Source organism: Pelophylax lessonae (assembly GCF_965119305.1).
Source record: "Pelophylax lessonae genome assembly, chromosome: 4".
NCBI lineage: Eukaryota > Metazoa > Chordata > Amphibia > Anura > Ranidae > Pelophylax > Pelophylax lessonae.
This window is the reverse complement of record NC_138771.1, coordinates 27,935,726-27,951,024: the sequence shown is the minus strand read 5'-3', so window position 1 is coordinate 27,951,024 and position 15,299 is coordinate 27,935,726. Positions and strand designations below refer to the sequence as shown.

General features: G+C 44.2%; 1 protein-coding gene across 7 annotated transcripts in view; it reads left to right on the top strand.

Moving 5' to 3' along the window:
- MEF2A (myocyte enhancer factor 2A) overlaps positions 1–15,299 on the top strand; it is a 313,252-nt gene that overhangs the window by 132,804 nt on the left and 165,149 nt on the right. The window lies entirely within an intron of this gene.

Sequence of the window (15,299 nt, the reverse complement as noted above, 5' to 3'; positions counted from 1 at the left end):
CTACTTTAGTGGAAAAGCAAACCATACCAAACCGTACCGAACCGTTCCAACACCGTACCATGCGGTACCAGCAGTGGAAAAGCAAACCGGGCCAAGTAGAGCCGAGCCGGTACTTGCAGTGGAAAAGTGCCAAAATAGCGCTTTTTTGGGGGGGGGGGGGTGGTATTTGATCACCACTTTTTTCTTTTTTTTTTTTTTTTTTGCGCTATAAAAGACCAGTTTAGGGAAAAAAAAAAAAAAAAACACACATATATATATATATATATATATATATATATATATATATATATATATATAATATATTTATCTATCGTTCATTGACGGACGCAGTTCTCTCTGATTTCATATCTGGCCCCACGAGTTAAACGTCTCGCCAGGATGCACAGGACAGGGTCTACGCTGATATTGCAGCGTTCCTATTTGGCCAACAACTCCCCTTCCCAGGGGCATGGGGTCCTGTCATGAGATGGCGCCCGCCTGTGTTCCCGGTATGGTGAGTAAATGTTCCCCCTTCCCTGGCGGATTTTGGGGTGGACGCGGGCCCTCTCTCTGGGATGGTCGGACCCTCGCACTCCAGGGTTCCCTCTGTCCTGTTTAACCCCCCCCTCCTCTCCACACCCGGAGTAGGGGGGCTGTTGGCCAAATAGGAACGCTGCAACATCAGCCTAGACCCTGTCCTGTGTGTCCTGGAAAGACGTTTAACTCGCGGGGCCAGTCCCCTACTGATATCAGTCAGAGAGTACTGCGTCGGTCAATGAACTTAAGAGAAAAGGATTTTACGGTAAGTCACAAATCCAGTTTTTTTTACTTTTATTTAAGCGAACAACTTTATGCTAACGCATCCAATAAAAAACTGAAACAATCAAATTTCTTCATAAATTTTAAAAAAATAATTTATTAAATAATAAAAAAATTTTGGTAAGCATATATTGACTGGTTTACGCAAAAATTATAGCATCTACAAATTATGGGATATATTTATGTAATTTATATTTATTTTATACTGGTCATTGCGGTGATCGACTTATTGCAGGGCTGTGATGACTATTGCAGCGGAGATTTGGACACTAACTGACACTTTGAAGAAACCAGTGACACTAATACAGTGATCAGTGCTAAAAATGTGCACTTGCACTGTGCTAAAAACACTGGCTGCGAAGGAATTAAACATCTAGGGCAAGGATCTTCAAACTATGGCCCTCCATTTTTTCAGGAACTACAATCTCCATCATGCCTAGTCGTGTATGGCGGAAGTGCAGAATGGCATATATATATATATATATATGTGTGTGTATATATACCTGATTCTGTGCAGGAGAGCCACCCTTTAGCAGTAAATCTGGTCCAGAAGTAGTTGAAGAACGTCAATGGAATGAGAATATTACACTCCCTTTTATATGCAGCCGATGCGTCTCAGGGTTCGTGTTGCCCTTCCCCACTGTCTTGATTTCAGGGTGTCAGGCTGGTTGCAGAGCTGTGAGAGCTGATTGGAGGGAAGAGACACACCCCCCTTCACACAATACACCAGAACAGAGTTAAGGCTGTCAATCACCTGGAGGTCCCTCCCCTGTCACCATTTTTCTCTTGGCGTCAGGCAATGGTCGGAATGGTGATAGCAGAGGAACGAAGCAGCGGACAGAAATTTAAACTTGGTGCTCTAGTACACACTATAGGTATAGGCTTGAAAAAAAATTTGCTTTTAATCTAGGAACCAGCTAAAAAAGTTAGGAGCCAGTTATTTATTTTATTGTTGTTTTTTTTTTACGAACACATCTTACAGATGAAACCTATAACATGATCCCGAAGGTGAACTTATCCTTTAAACCTTTTGCTGTCAGAGCTGTTTTTGCATTATTGCACACATTTAATAAAATAATAATTTTAGGTCTGAAGATTACATAAAACCCCCAAACGTTATATATTTTCTGCAAGCAGACACCCTAGAGAATAAAATAGCGGTAGTTCTAAATTTTTATGTCGCACGATATTACCACAAAGGTCTAGGAAACACAAAATTTCGGTTAAAGAAACACTTAAAGTAAATTTTAGGGGGCACAAAAACGCAATAAACAACCCAATGTTTTGGTAAAATATAAAATCTGAAGATGCACAGAGGAAATAGATACCCAACATGTCAGTACCCCATATTTTCCTTTAAAAGCATCCTATAAGTCCATCAGTTAAGCTTTGCGAAGGAGGTCTTGTGCTAAAATTATTGCTCTCATTTCGGAGTGCATTTACATTATTATGTGGGGGCCTCTATTTTTTGGGGGGGAGGGGGGATTTTGTGTGTTTGGGTGTAACTTCTTCTTTTTTTTTTTGTTTTTTTAAATTAAAAAAAAAAAAAAAAAAAATATATATATATATATATATATATATATATATATATATATATATATATATATATATATATATATATATATATATATATAAATAAATATTTTTTGTAACCGAAAAGACCCCCCCCCCCCAATGTCTCCACTTTGCTCAACTAAATATAATCTAATGCACATCGCACTGTCTTACATTCTTTCCTGGCCTTTATGGCCAGGGAAACACTGACTGGGACCCAGAAGTGACGTCACTTGCGGGCTCCCTGGAAGTGACGTCACTTGCGGGCTCCCTGGAAGTGACGTCACTTGCGGGCTCCCTGGAAGTGACGTCACTTGCGGGCTCCCTGGAAGTGACGTCACTTGCGGGCTCCCTGGAAGTGACGTCACTTGCGGGCTCCCTGGAAGTGACGTCACTTGCGGGCTCCCTGGAAGTGACGTCACTTGCGGGGTCCCTGGAAGTGACGTCACTTGCGGGGTCCCCGGAAGTGACGTCACTTGCCGGGTCCCCGGGAGTGCCGTCAACTTGCCGGGTCCCCGGGAGTGCCGTCAACTTGCCGGGTCCCCGGGAGTGTCTTCAACTTGCCGGGTCCCCGGGAGTGCCTTCAACTTGCCGGGTCCCCGGGAGTGCCGTCACATGTCACTTCCAGGTCAAAGCTAGAAGGGGAGGAGAGCGGTCATGTGTCCGCTCTTCTTTCTCCCCTCTACCTAGCACCCGCTATGCTGGTCCCAGGCCCGCAAATGGGCAAGCGAAGCCCAGGATACATAGTAAGGAAGGGGGGGGGGGTGCACGGGGAGAATTCTGGATATGCTTTGTTCATATTTCATGCTGTGATTTTGCTGACGTCGCTTCTGTAAATATTCCTCCAAAATATCCATCCTCTGCTAAGCAGTTGAAATGTCCAGGGGATATATATTTATGTATGAAGCATAGGTATACAATGTATTCATAGGGGTGACCGCTTTTCCTAGGGATTGGTGCCATATTGTAAAATCATGCGTTCTTCATAAGGTTTCTGCTTAGACCATCTGAATCCGTGTGTTCCTCTATTCTGCTTTATTTTATATCATGTGTCTCTTAATCCTGGTTGTTAGAGAAGTCTTTTTTATGTTTGCCACTGTCTCTTTAATGTGTCAGTCTGCTGATGATGTCATATTAAGATAAGTGTTACATTTTACCCCTTATCATGTACCCGTTAAAGCAATTTAGTGCTTGGAAGATTTTCTCCATTTCAATGGGATTTTGTCAGCAACAAAGCTGTGGGGCTGTTAATTGGCTTGTTATTGTATGTGTGAAAACTGGCATGGCTGTGAGTAGAAAGCTTGACAATTTCTCAGCAATGCTTTGGAATCTGACAAGGAGCGGGGCTCTCGCGAAGCAAGTCAAGTATGAGCTTTAGAAAACGAGATGTATTGCCTGTTTCTGGTGGTTTGTCGTCTTATTTCTAAAGCACGTAATGAGCTGACTAAGCAGGGTTTAGCCTTGTGCTGTCCTAACCTTCTGTTTGTTTTATTTATTTATTTTTGTGTAGTGCTGCTGGTATTCTGCAGCTCTTTGCTTTGAGGGAGATGAACGTGGCATTGGACCATACTAGGATGTAACCGCTGAGCGGGCACAGGAAGCGGGGGCTAGAAGCATTCCTGCATGATTCGGGGAGCTACCTTAATGGTTGGTATGGCATGCTGGACATTGTTTCCTAGAATCTGCAGAGTGATGGACTGTGCCCACCCTTAGCTCTGAATCTTGTAGGTTATAGTTGGATGTTTAAGCAACAATGGTAGCAGCGCACAGTACAAAGGGGTCTGGTGGCCTAGAATCTGCAGACTGGTAGACTGCCCATCCTTAGCTCTGAATCTTGTAGGGTATAGTTGGGTTTTTAAGCAACAATGGTAGCAACGCACAGTACAAGGGGTCTGGTGGCCTAGAATATGCAGACTGGTAGACTGCCCATCCTTAGCTCTGAATCTTGTAGGGTATAGTTGGGTTTTTAAGCAACAATGGTAGCAACGCACAGTACAAGGGGTCTGGTGTCCTAGAATCTGCAGACTGGTAGACTGCCGACCCTTAGCTCTGAATCTTGTAGGTTATAGTTGGGTGTTTAAGCAACAATGGTAGCAACGCACAGTACAAAGGGGTCTGGTGGCCTAGAATCTGCAGACTGGTAGACTGCCCATCCTTAGCTCTGAATCTTGTAGGGTATAGTTGGGTTTTTAAGCAACAATGGTAGCAACGCACAGTACAAGGGGTCTGGTGGCCTAGAATATGCAGACTGGTAGACTGCCCACTCTTAGCTCTGAATCTTGTAGGTTATAGTTGGTTGTTTAAGCAACAATGGTAGCAACGGACAGTACAAAGAGGTCTGGTGGTCTAGAATCTGCAGACTGGTTGACTGCCCACCCTTAGCTCTGAATCTTGTAGGTTATAGTTGGGTGGTTAAGCAACAATGGTAGGCAACGCACAGTACAAAGGGGTCTGGTAACCTAGAATCTGCAGACTGGTAGACTGCCGACCCTTCGCTCTGAATCTTGTAAGTTACAGTTGGGTGTTTAAACAACAATGGTAGCAAGGCACAGTCTAAAGTTGTCTGTGTTTCCCAGAATCTGCAGGCTCGTAGACTGCCCAGCCTTGATTCTGAGTCTCTTGAAGGTTATTGTTAGGTGTTTAGGCAAGAATCGTAGCAATGCACAGTCCAAAGTGGTTTCTGCATTTTAAATTTTTTTCTACAGAGCTCTTTCCATTACTGGCTCAAGGTATTTCTGCAGCACATGTGGGGCTACCTTCATAGTTAGCATGGCATGCTAGATCTTGTTACCTGGATTCTACAGGCTCAGAGACTTCCTATACTTGGTTCTGAATCTCTTGTGGGGTATAGTTGGTTGGTTAGTCAACAACGATAGCAATGACAAAGTCCAAAGTGGTTCTTGCAGTTTTAAATTTTATTTACAGGTGCCTTTCCATTACTAGCTAGAAGCATTCCTGCAGCAATTGGTATGGCACGCTGGATCTTGTTTCCTAAATCTTTGATTTTAAGTCTCTCTTGTAGGTTTTAGTTAAACAAGAATATTAGCAACGTACAGTACAAAATAGTTCCTGCATTTTAAAATTTCTTCTGCAGAGCTTTTACTTTTATTGGCTACCCTTTAAGGTTGGTATGGCACGCTTAATCTTGTTTCTTAGATGCTGCAGGTTCATGGACTGTGCCCACCCTTCATTCTGAGTCTCTTGTAGGTTATTGTCCAGTGTTTAGGCAAGAATGATAGCCATGCACAGTCCAAAGTGGTTCCTGCATTTTGAATTTTCATCTACAGACCACTTTCATTACTGGCTAGAAGCATTCCTGGAGCATTTGGGGAGCTGCCTTAATGGTTTGTAGGTCATTCTGGATCTTGTTTGTTAGAATCAAGGTAGGCACAATCTAGGAGCCTGTAGATTCTAAAACCCCGTACACACGCAACGAATTTCCGCCGACCGGTCATCCGTCTTTTGTACAGAGTGGTGTTTTGTTGGTTGGAATGTGCTCTAGACTGCACACGAATTTTGTCGACCGACAGATTCTACTTCAGAAGTGATGTCATGTGTTGGATTGCTTTCTATGTGTGCTTTCATCTCTGAGCATGCCTAGTCTTGCTCATAAGATTTTTCCCTGTCAAAATCTGTACTGACTGCACGAAAATCGGACGTGTTTTGACGGAGGTCAAAAATTGTATAGCCTACACACCAGAATTTTTTCGGCTGAAAAGTCGGAGTCGGTTGTCGGAAGCATCATACTAACAAGCCAAAAATCGGCAGATCGGTCGTCGGACGAAAAATCTCAGCCGAATTTCGACTCGTGTGTACGGGGCTTTAGTCTCTTGTAGGTTATAGTTGGGTGTTTAGGCAGCTGTGATAGAAACGCACAGTCCAACATTATGAAGTTTCTTCTACAGAGCTCTTTTCATATTACTGGCTAGAAGCATTCCTGCATCACTTGGGGAGCCACCCTAAAGGTTGGTATAGCATACTGGATCTTCTTTCCTAGAATTTGCGGGCTCAAAGATTGTGTCCACCCTTGATTCTGCATCTCTTGTAAGTTTATGGTTTGGCATTTTAAGCAACAGTGGTAGCAACACGCAGTCCAACGTGGTTCCTGTATTATGATTTTTTTTTATGTCAAACTGTTTCCATTACTGGCTAGAAGCATTTCTGCAGCACTTGGGGGTGCTACCTTACTGGTTGGTATGGCATGCTAGCTCTTGTTACCTGGAACCCAAAGGTTCGGAGGCTCCCTATCACTGATTCTGAGTCTCTTGTAGGCTATAGTTGGGTGTTTAGTCAACAATGGTAGCAATGGCACAGTCCAAAGTGGTTCCTGCAATTTTAAACTTTGTTTACAGATCTCTTTACATTACTAGTTAAGAGCATTCCTGCAGCTACTTTAATGATTGATATGGCATGCTTGTTTCCAAGAATTTGCAGGCATGTAGACCTACCATCTTAGATTTTGCGTCTCTCTTGAAGGTTAATGTTTGGCAAGAATATTGGTAACGTACAGTCCAAAGTGGTTCCTGCATTTTGAAATTTCTTCTGCAGAGCTTTCTGTTACTGGCTAGAAGATTTCCTACAGCACTTTGGGGAGCTACCCTTTCTGGTTGGTATGGCACTCTTGATGAACTGCAGGCACTTAAGGCCCGTACACATGATAAGAAAATCTGTAGGGAAAATTCGTCCGACGACCGATCTGCAGATTTTCAGATTGTTAGTATGGTGCTTTTCGACAGCCAACTCCGACTTTTCGGCTGACAAAATCCTGATGTGCAGGCTATAACATTTTTGTTGTCCGTAATACAACGTCCGATTTTCGTCTCATTAGGACAGATTTTGACGGAAAAAAATCTTAAGAGCAAGACTAGGCATGCTAAGAGACGAAAGAACACATACAAAGCAATCCAACACATGACATCACTTCTGAAGTAGAATTCTGTCGTATGGGAAAATTCGTATGAAAATAACCTCTTCACTTTCCACATCAGACTAGCATGCCACAAAAAATGGACGACAGATCGTTCGATAATCTGATCGTGTGTACGGGGCTTTAGACTGTGCCCACCCTTGATTCTGAGCCTCCTGTAGGTCATATTTGGGCATTTAGGCAAAAATGGTAGCAATGCACAGTCCAAAGTGGTTCCTGCTCTTGGAAATTTCTCCTGCAGAGCTCTTTCCATTATGAGATTTTAGGTCTTGCTAACAATTTAGTTATACTTTCTAAATACTTTGTTGAAGCTATAGTTTCCATATCATGTGTTGAAGATGAGATTACTTTATAATAGGCTGTTTCTGTGCTATAAACCAGTGGTTCTGGCTGCACAGTAGCCCCTGCGGTTGAAAGAAATGGTTTATATTGCACTGCCCATCATTCTTAAATGAGGAATTTGTGATGTAAGTAATCAAAATATCATTGTCTGGTTATACTTCCCATGTTCCTTTGGACTGAAATAAAAGCATTGTGGTTGTATTTCATCATTTCTAAATCTCTGGTTATGCTTGCAACAAAATCTGTTTTGGTTCTCCGAGATGCCCACTGGTAGCATTAGCTGTCAGTGAAAGTTGATTGGTAAAATATGAAAACCTGCAGAAGGTGCTATATTCTTTGAATTACCAGTATACAAGTTCAATTCCTTCTCCTTTTTAGAGTTATATTTTGCAGCAAAATTTGCTTCTAGTCCTAAGCACTTAATTTGGGTTAGCCCCCAGTTGGACATACGACAGTTTTTCTTTTACTAAAATGTTTATTGGAGTTTTCAGTCATTTTCATACAGCAAAAGACAATTGTACAAAAACTATAAGTACGAATGAGGATGTGGAGAAAAGAAAAGGTGGGACAATAGGCCAAATATATCAAAGACAAGTCAAAACAAAATGGTTGATACCATGGCAGGAACCTATAGAGTATATACAACCAGATCATGAGAGCGCGAATGCTCAGGAAACACACCTACCTTGCGGGACTGTACCTCATGTGTAACTAGCACCACAACCTAGGTAAGGCGATGGCCCAAATGCCACATGTAGGTCTGCAGGCAAAAAAGCCTAACAAGGCCCAAAAAAAAAAAAAAAAAAAAAAAAAAGCGAAATGGTGGAAAAAAGAAGAGAAGGAAGGAAGGGGCAAAGTGAAGTCCACATGTTCACAGCTGAAAGCTGCATGAGTATTGTCAAATTGAGAGCGATCCATGTTCAGATTGTCGTTCTATGCGATCCACAGTAACCATACTTCCAAAAATCTAGCGTGTGTCTCATTTAGAATGGAGGTAAGCTTTTCCAGCTCCATAGTCCCCATACGTCCATGATTAATCTCAGTTGGATGAAGAAATTGATGTTGCCATGACTTGGCCAGTGTTTGACGGAGAGCCACGATAGGTTTATGTAGCAGAGCCTCCCACTAATTACGAGCTAAGGATATGTTAAGTACAGCTCTGATCATAGCATGCAAATGAGTCCAAAAAGCAGATCGCCTTGGGGCAAGTGGCCATACGACACTGTTTAAGGTGCACCATGGATTTAATGTCAGCCGTTGACCAGTGTTTGACTGGCCAGAAGAGGGGAAGGAGAGACAGGCGCCAGGCGACCAATAGTGTAAAACGGTTTTATGAGTTTATATAAAAAAAACACATTAAAAGGTTCAAAACTCAGGGTGATCATGGGAGACTGTCTGTGCTTAGGTGGGCTATGTGAAGGATCCCGCGTGGGATAGTCCTTGCTGCGGCAGAGGCTCTGTGGAAACAGAATGGAGGGCACAGGAACCATGAGCTGCAGGGAGCCGAATGACAGCTATCAAAACCCGTTGCGCCTCCTTAGCCGATAGAGAACACTGGACGAAAATAAATATTTATGGCTGCTGAAACCTAACCCTCACAGGAGTGCCAGGCTGAAGTAATGACTGAGCAGGGAAAACGCTGCTCCTGATAAACTGTGTGCATATCACCAGGAAAACCAAGCCCACCAATCTCCTCTGGTTCTTACACAGAGCCACAGAGACCGAGGGATAGGCTTATACAGCATAGCCTCCTATGGATTTTGTGCCAAGGATATATTGCGTACAGCTCTGATCGTAGCATACACTTTGGGTACAAAAGCGGGACGCCTTGAGGCAGGTGGCCATACGACAATGTTAAATGTGCATCACGGATATAAACGCCAGGCCTTGGCCAGTGTTTTGACGAGTCATCAGGAAAACCAATCCCACCAATCTCCGCTGTTTCCTAAACAGAGCCACAGTATGCTTATGTAGCAGAGGCTCCCACAGATTACGAGTCAAGGGTATGTGCAGTACAGCTCTGATCAGAACATACACTTTGGTCCAAAAGTGAATTGCCTTGGGGCAAGTGGTCATACAACAATCTTCAAGGTGCCCACACAGTGTGCCTCTAAAAACTGGTTCAGTGCATAACATGAAGCTGTGTTTGAGAAACCTAGCTGAAACAAGTGATTTCCATAGGTAATAGTCAGGCTCTTGCCGATCTTCTGGCATGAGACAACATATGGCACTTTTCCACTGCAAGTACTGGCTCGGCTCTACTCGGCCCTGCTTGGCCCGGTTTGCTTTTCCACTGCTGGTACCGCATGGTACGGTGTTGGAACGGTTCGGTACGGTTTGGTATGGTTTGCTTTTCCACTAAAGTAGTACTAAAGTTAAATGGGTGGGATAGCAACGATTCTCTGACCAATCAGTGGCTAGTAGTGACTGCATGGAAAGGATTGTGGGATATGGTACCGGTATGGTACCTCTTGGAACCACAATCGAGGTGGTACTGTTTTAGAGAGCCGTACCGTTCGGTTCCATGCAGTGGAAAAGCGCCGCCGTACCGTACCGAACCGTTCCTACACCGTACCATGCGGTACCAGCAGTGGAAAAGCACAAAAGCGAGCCGAACCGTTCGGTTCCATGCAGTGGAAACGCGACTATGGTGAGGTCACCAGGCCGTGGATATGGGAAAATGAGTTTGTCGTCTGATGTGCTCAAACAGTTAAGACAAGTGCTATGTAGAATAAATTCTCCCCAGACATTGGCCACATGTCTCCCGCAGCTTTACATCTGCTTACAGTCTGCTAAACATCAGACACTTTGCATGATAAATAATTCTTAGCAGCAACATGCAAATGAGCTGATGAAGGATGTCACTTTTTTGCTTCCTGCTTCTACTTTGGGGCTACCTCAAAGCATCGTCCTACTATGGAGGGAGGCAAAGTCACAGAGCTAGCTTCAGGTACCTCCAGCTGTGATTAGGCCCAGATTTCGCAATAGTCAGCGGCACTACTCGCAGTAAAAATCCAGATTGATGACTGTTACCCAGATGCATGCTTATGAAAGAGAATGTAGGTCACAGCTTTGTTTCCTCTGGTCAACAAGTGCCATACAGTTTTATCCAAGATTCATCTCACATGCATGTTATGAATAAGTAATAATGTCTCATTGTTTTTGTTGCCGAAAAAAAAAATGTCTGTTTTTTTCGTTTTAATTTTTAGTATGACTTTACTTAAAAGTAGATGGAATAGCACAGCAGGCCCTGTGGCAGCTTTTAATTTGTTCTTTGTAGGGATACATGCAAGTGTTTATTGCTGCCTATTGTTTTATGCCTGCATTCAGTTTCTTTTCAAAATGCCAGTAATTGCTTTTAACGTGTTCCTATTCGAGTTTTTCAACCCGCTGTCTCGCTCTTTTTATTCTGGAATTTTATGTGCTGTAGCTAAATTAAAGTACAGGCAGGACACAAAGTAGAATTCAAGAGCCAGGGGAAGTTGGGGTACATGCACTTGCATTAACATCAACACAATCTAAGCCCAACTTTGGGCGCAAAAAAAAAAATTACCATTGCAGTGAGGACCCCTACACTGCATTGGTTAAGTGCAGGGGGTTGCAGAAGGGCTGTATTTACCTTCTTCCCGCTCCAGCAGGCTTTCTCAGTCCATGCGACCAGCCTCCTCCTGTAAGCTGCTCCTGGCCGCGATCTAACCCTTGCCTTACGCAGGTGTCAAACTGGCGTCCTTCCAGCTGCTGTGGAACTACAAGTCCCATGAGCCATTGCAAGGCTGACCGTTACAAGCATGATCCCCACAGGCATGATGGGACTTGTAGTTCTGCAACAGCTGGAGGGCCGCCAGTTTGACACCCCTGCACAGTCTACCACATTGAGTACAGGGTTAATAACCGTACACTGTATGTGGTTCCGAGGCTCCACCCACATCCCAGACCGTCGGAAAAAAGAGAACAGTACCGGAGCGGGGAGTCCAGGAAGTAATACGACCTCTTCTTCAACACGCTTTTAACCCATGCAGTGCTGCGGGGGGGGGGGGGGGTCTTGCTTTATGGACATTTTCTGCTTATACAAAAATGCAAATTGAAGCTTTCTCCCATAAGAAACCGTGAAGTGAAGACTAATACATCAGATTATGTGGAGTCATCGGATTTTGAATGGGATGATGTCTGTTGGTAGCTGATGGGTCAGCAGTACGTGATCACTTAAGCCCCGCACACACACACAGATTGTTGGCCGTAAATTGTTGGCCAACGTCCGATCTGCCGATTTGTAGGCTTGTTAGTATGATGCTTCCGACAACCAACTGCGAATTTTCGCCCGAAAAAAATCTGGTGTGCATGCTATAAAATTTTTGTTGGCCAACAAAGAACGGCCGATTGTTCCTCAGTCAGTACAGATTTCGGCAGACAAAAATCAGATGAGCAAGACTGGGCATGCTCAGAGAAGAAAAAACACACGGAAAGTCAAGCAGAACATGACATCACTTCTGAAGTTGGTTTTTGTTGGCCAACAAAAGTCCAGTGCAAGTCTAGAGCACATTTCAACCAACAAACACTGGACAAAAGACGGCCGATCAGTTGGCCAACAATCTGTGCGTGTGTACGGGGCTTTAGTTTGGATGTTTTTCAGTGGTTGGTTTTGCAGACGTATTTTTACACTCACGTCTGACAGCAATTTTGTTCAGGACCTGGTTTCGTTTATGGAAGAAGATCTTCCTGCACATGGGCACAGACAAACGGTTATTTCTTCAGAATAGCAAAAGTTGACTTCTTTATATGTTTGCTGAATGGAGGAGAGAGCTCGAGAGTGTCTTGAAGAGATACTGTTGAAATATTTATAAGGTGGAAGAACCTGAAGGATTAAGTGTCGGTTTACACATATGCGATGTGGGTACCTTTACGAATCCACTGTGGATTCCCGCATCACACTCGACTCGCAGGCAGTTCACCCTGCCATATGTGGATTGCTGGGGGTGTCAATACAAAGGTTACAACACCCCCAGATAAGTTCGCAAATCGCAGTGCGAGCTGTCAATTCAGACATCGGATCGCATAGGTGTGAACACCCATGCGATCCGATTCTGGTATGGACCAAAGAAAGGGTCCTGAGCGACTTTGGTCCGAATGCGATGCAAATTCAGCCATACAATCTGTATGGCTGTATTCGCAATGCATAGACATCGCATGTGATTTTCAGTGCAGTGCGCTGCGAATCGCATGCGATGACTGACATTGCACATGTGTGAACCAGGACTTAAAGCTTTTTATGACCATAAATGTTATGTGGCATTAAAGCGGAGCTCCAGGCTCCTTTAGAAAATTTAAGTCAGCAGCTACAAATACTGTAGCTGCTGACTTTAATATAACGACACTTACCTGTCCAGGAATCAAGCGTGTGTCCTCACCCAAGCCGATTTTTTTTAATCGCCCAGGTCAGGACTCTGTGTAGGTCAGTCAAGTTCCTCCACCCCAAACTCACTCATCCATGTCTTTATGGACCTTGCTTTGTGCACTGGTGCGCAGTCATGTTGGAACAGGAAGGGGCCATCCCAAAACCATAATCCCCCCCCTCCCCCCCCCCTTCACCACATGATTTGGACCAGTGCACAAAGCAAGGTCCATAAAGACATGGATGAGAGAGTTTGGGGTGGCACATTAGAGCATCTTAATATGTGAGTATAATTGTAAGAGTGGGTGGACCATTTAAATTGAGGATAAAGCACTATGTAGTCTTGTTTCCTTGTATGTTCTCTGAGCCGAGGAGAAAGCTGGAGAATGTCATAAAGGGGACATTACTGCAGAAAAGGAAGTGATCAATTGTATAAAGAAATCAGTTTTGGAGTGTCATCAGTGGGAAATTGTGTGTTTATTTTAAAGACAAAGCCTTGTTTGACCATTCATGATATGTAAGGTCATGGAGTCCAGGTGAGGGCACATCTGATAGTAACAGATTAGAGGAAGTTTAAAGTGCATGATTTAGATTTATGAATGAAGAAAATACTGTAAATACAACACTATCTTTGGGAAGACATTTATTTATGGACATTCTTTTCAGAAATTTTTTGCACTTTTCACTTTTAATTTTTCCATTTTAAGTTTAACTTTGCACTGAATATAGAAGTGCTACACCATTATCGTTTATAGAAATCTTCTGCTAACTTGAATATGAGGTCAGATTGCAAGGTCTGGGCTGGATAATATGCATCTTGTTGTTTATAAGTGTAAAGCTGTTAGAACCATGTTTTTGACTAATATATAACGCATGGATAGGCAACCGAAGGCACTCACGAAAACATTGCACTACTTCCAAAGACTGTAATTAACTGCTTACTAGGCAGTCTATTACAAAGCATGGTCTACCTCTCTGAGTCCAATGCTCACCCACATCTATGATGTTTCAGAGAGGCCTGCCTAATGTCACTGACTTTGAGGTGCTGCCCTCCTTCCTGTGCCAGCTAATATGACATCTGAAGGAACTGGGACTCACCTAAGGTCTAAAGTCCAAACTGCATAAACTGATCCAAGGTCCGAAAGTGCAATATTTGGGGCTGAATGTGTGGGAATTGGGACTTACTTATCCAAGGGCTAAAGTTGCCGAAATTGGGGCTGAGCTGAACACTAAAGGTGCAGGAATTGGGGTTGATCTGGGATCTGAAGGTACAGGAATTGGGGTTGAGCTGGGATCTGAAGGTGCCGGAATCTAGGCTAATCCGACGTCTGAATGTGTCGGAACTGGGACTTATCCAAGGGCTGAAGGTGCAGGAATTGGGGCTGATCTGAGGGCTGAAGGTGCAGGAATTGGGACTGATCTGAGGTGTGAGGTTGCTGAAATTGGGGTGATCTGAGGGCTGAAGGTGCAGGAATTGGGGTGATCTGAGGGCTGAAGGTGAAGGAATTGGGGTGATCTGAGGGCTGAAGGTGCAGGAATTGGGGCTGATCTGAGGGCTGAAGGTGAAGGAATTGGGGTGATCTGAGGGCTGAAGGTGCAGGAATTGGGACTGATCTGAGGGCTGAAGGTGCAGGAATTGGGACTGATCTGAGAGCTGAAGGTGCAGGAATTGGGACTGATCTGAGGTGTGAAGTTGCTGAAATTGGGGTGATCTGAGGGCTGAAGGTGCAGGAATTGGGGCTGATCTGAGGGCTGAAGGTGAAGGAATTGGGGTGATCTGAGGGCTGAAGGTGCAGGAATTGGGGCTGATCTGAGGGCTGAAGGTGCAGGAATTGGGGCTGATCTGAGGGCTGAAGGTGCAGGAATTGGGGGTGATCTGAGGGCTGAAGGTGCAGGAATTGGGACTGATCTGAGGGCTGAAGGTGCAGGATTTGGGACTGATCTGAGAGCTGAAGGTGCAGGAATTGGGACTGATCTGAGAGCTGAAGGTGCAGGAATTGGGACTGATCTGAGGTGTGAAGTTGCAGGAATTGGGGTGATCTGAGGGCTGAAGGTGCAGGAATTGGGGTGATCTGAGGTGTGAAGGTGCAGGAATTGGGGGTGATCTGAGGGCTGAAGGTGCAGGAATTGGGACTGATCTGAGGGCTGAAGGTGCAGGAATTGGGGTGATCTGAGAGCTGAAGGTGCAGGAATTGGGGCTGATCTGAGAGCTGAAGGTGCAGGAATTGGGGCTGATCTGAGAGCTGAAGGTGCAGGAATTGGGACTGATCTGAGGTGTGAAGTTGCTGG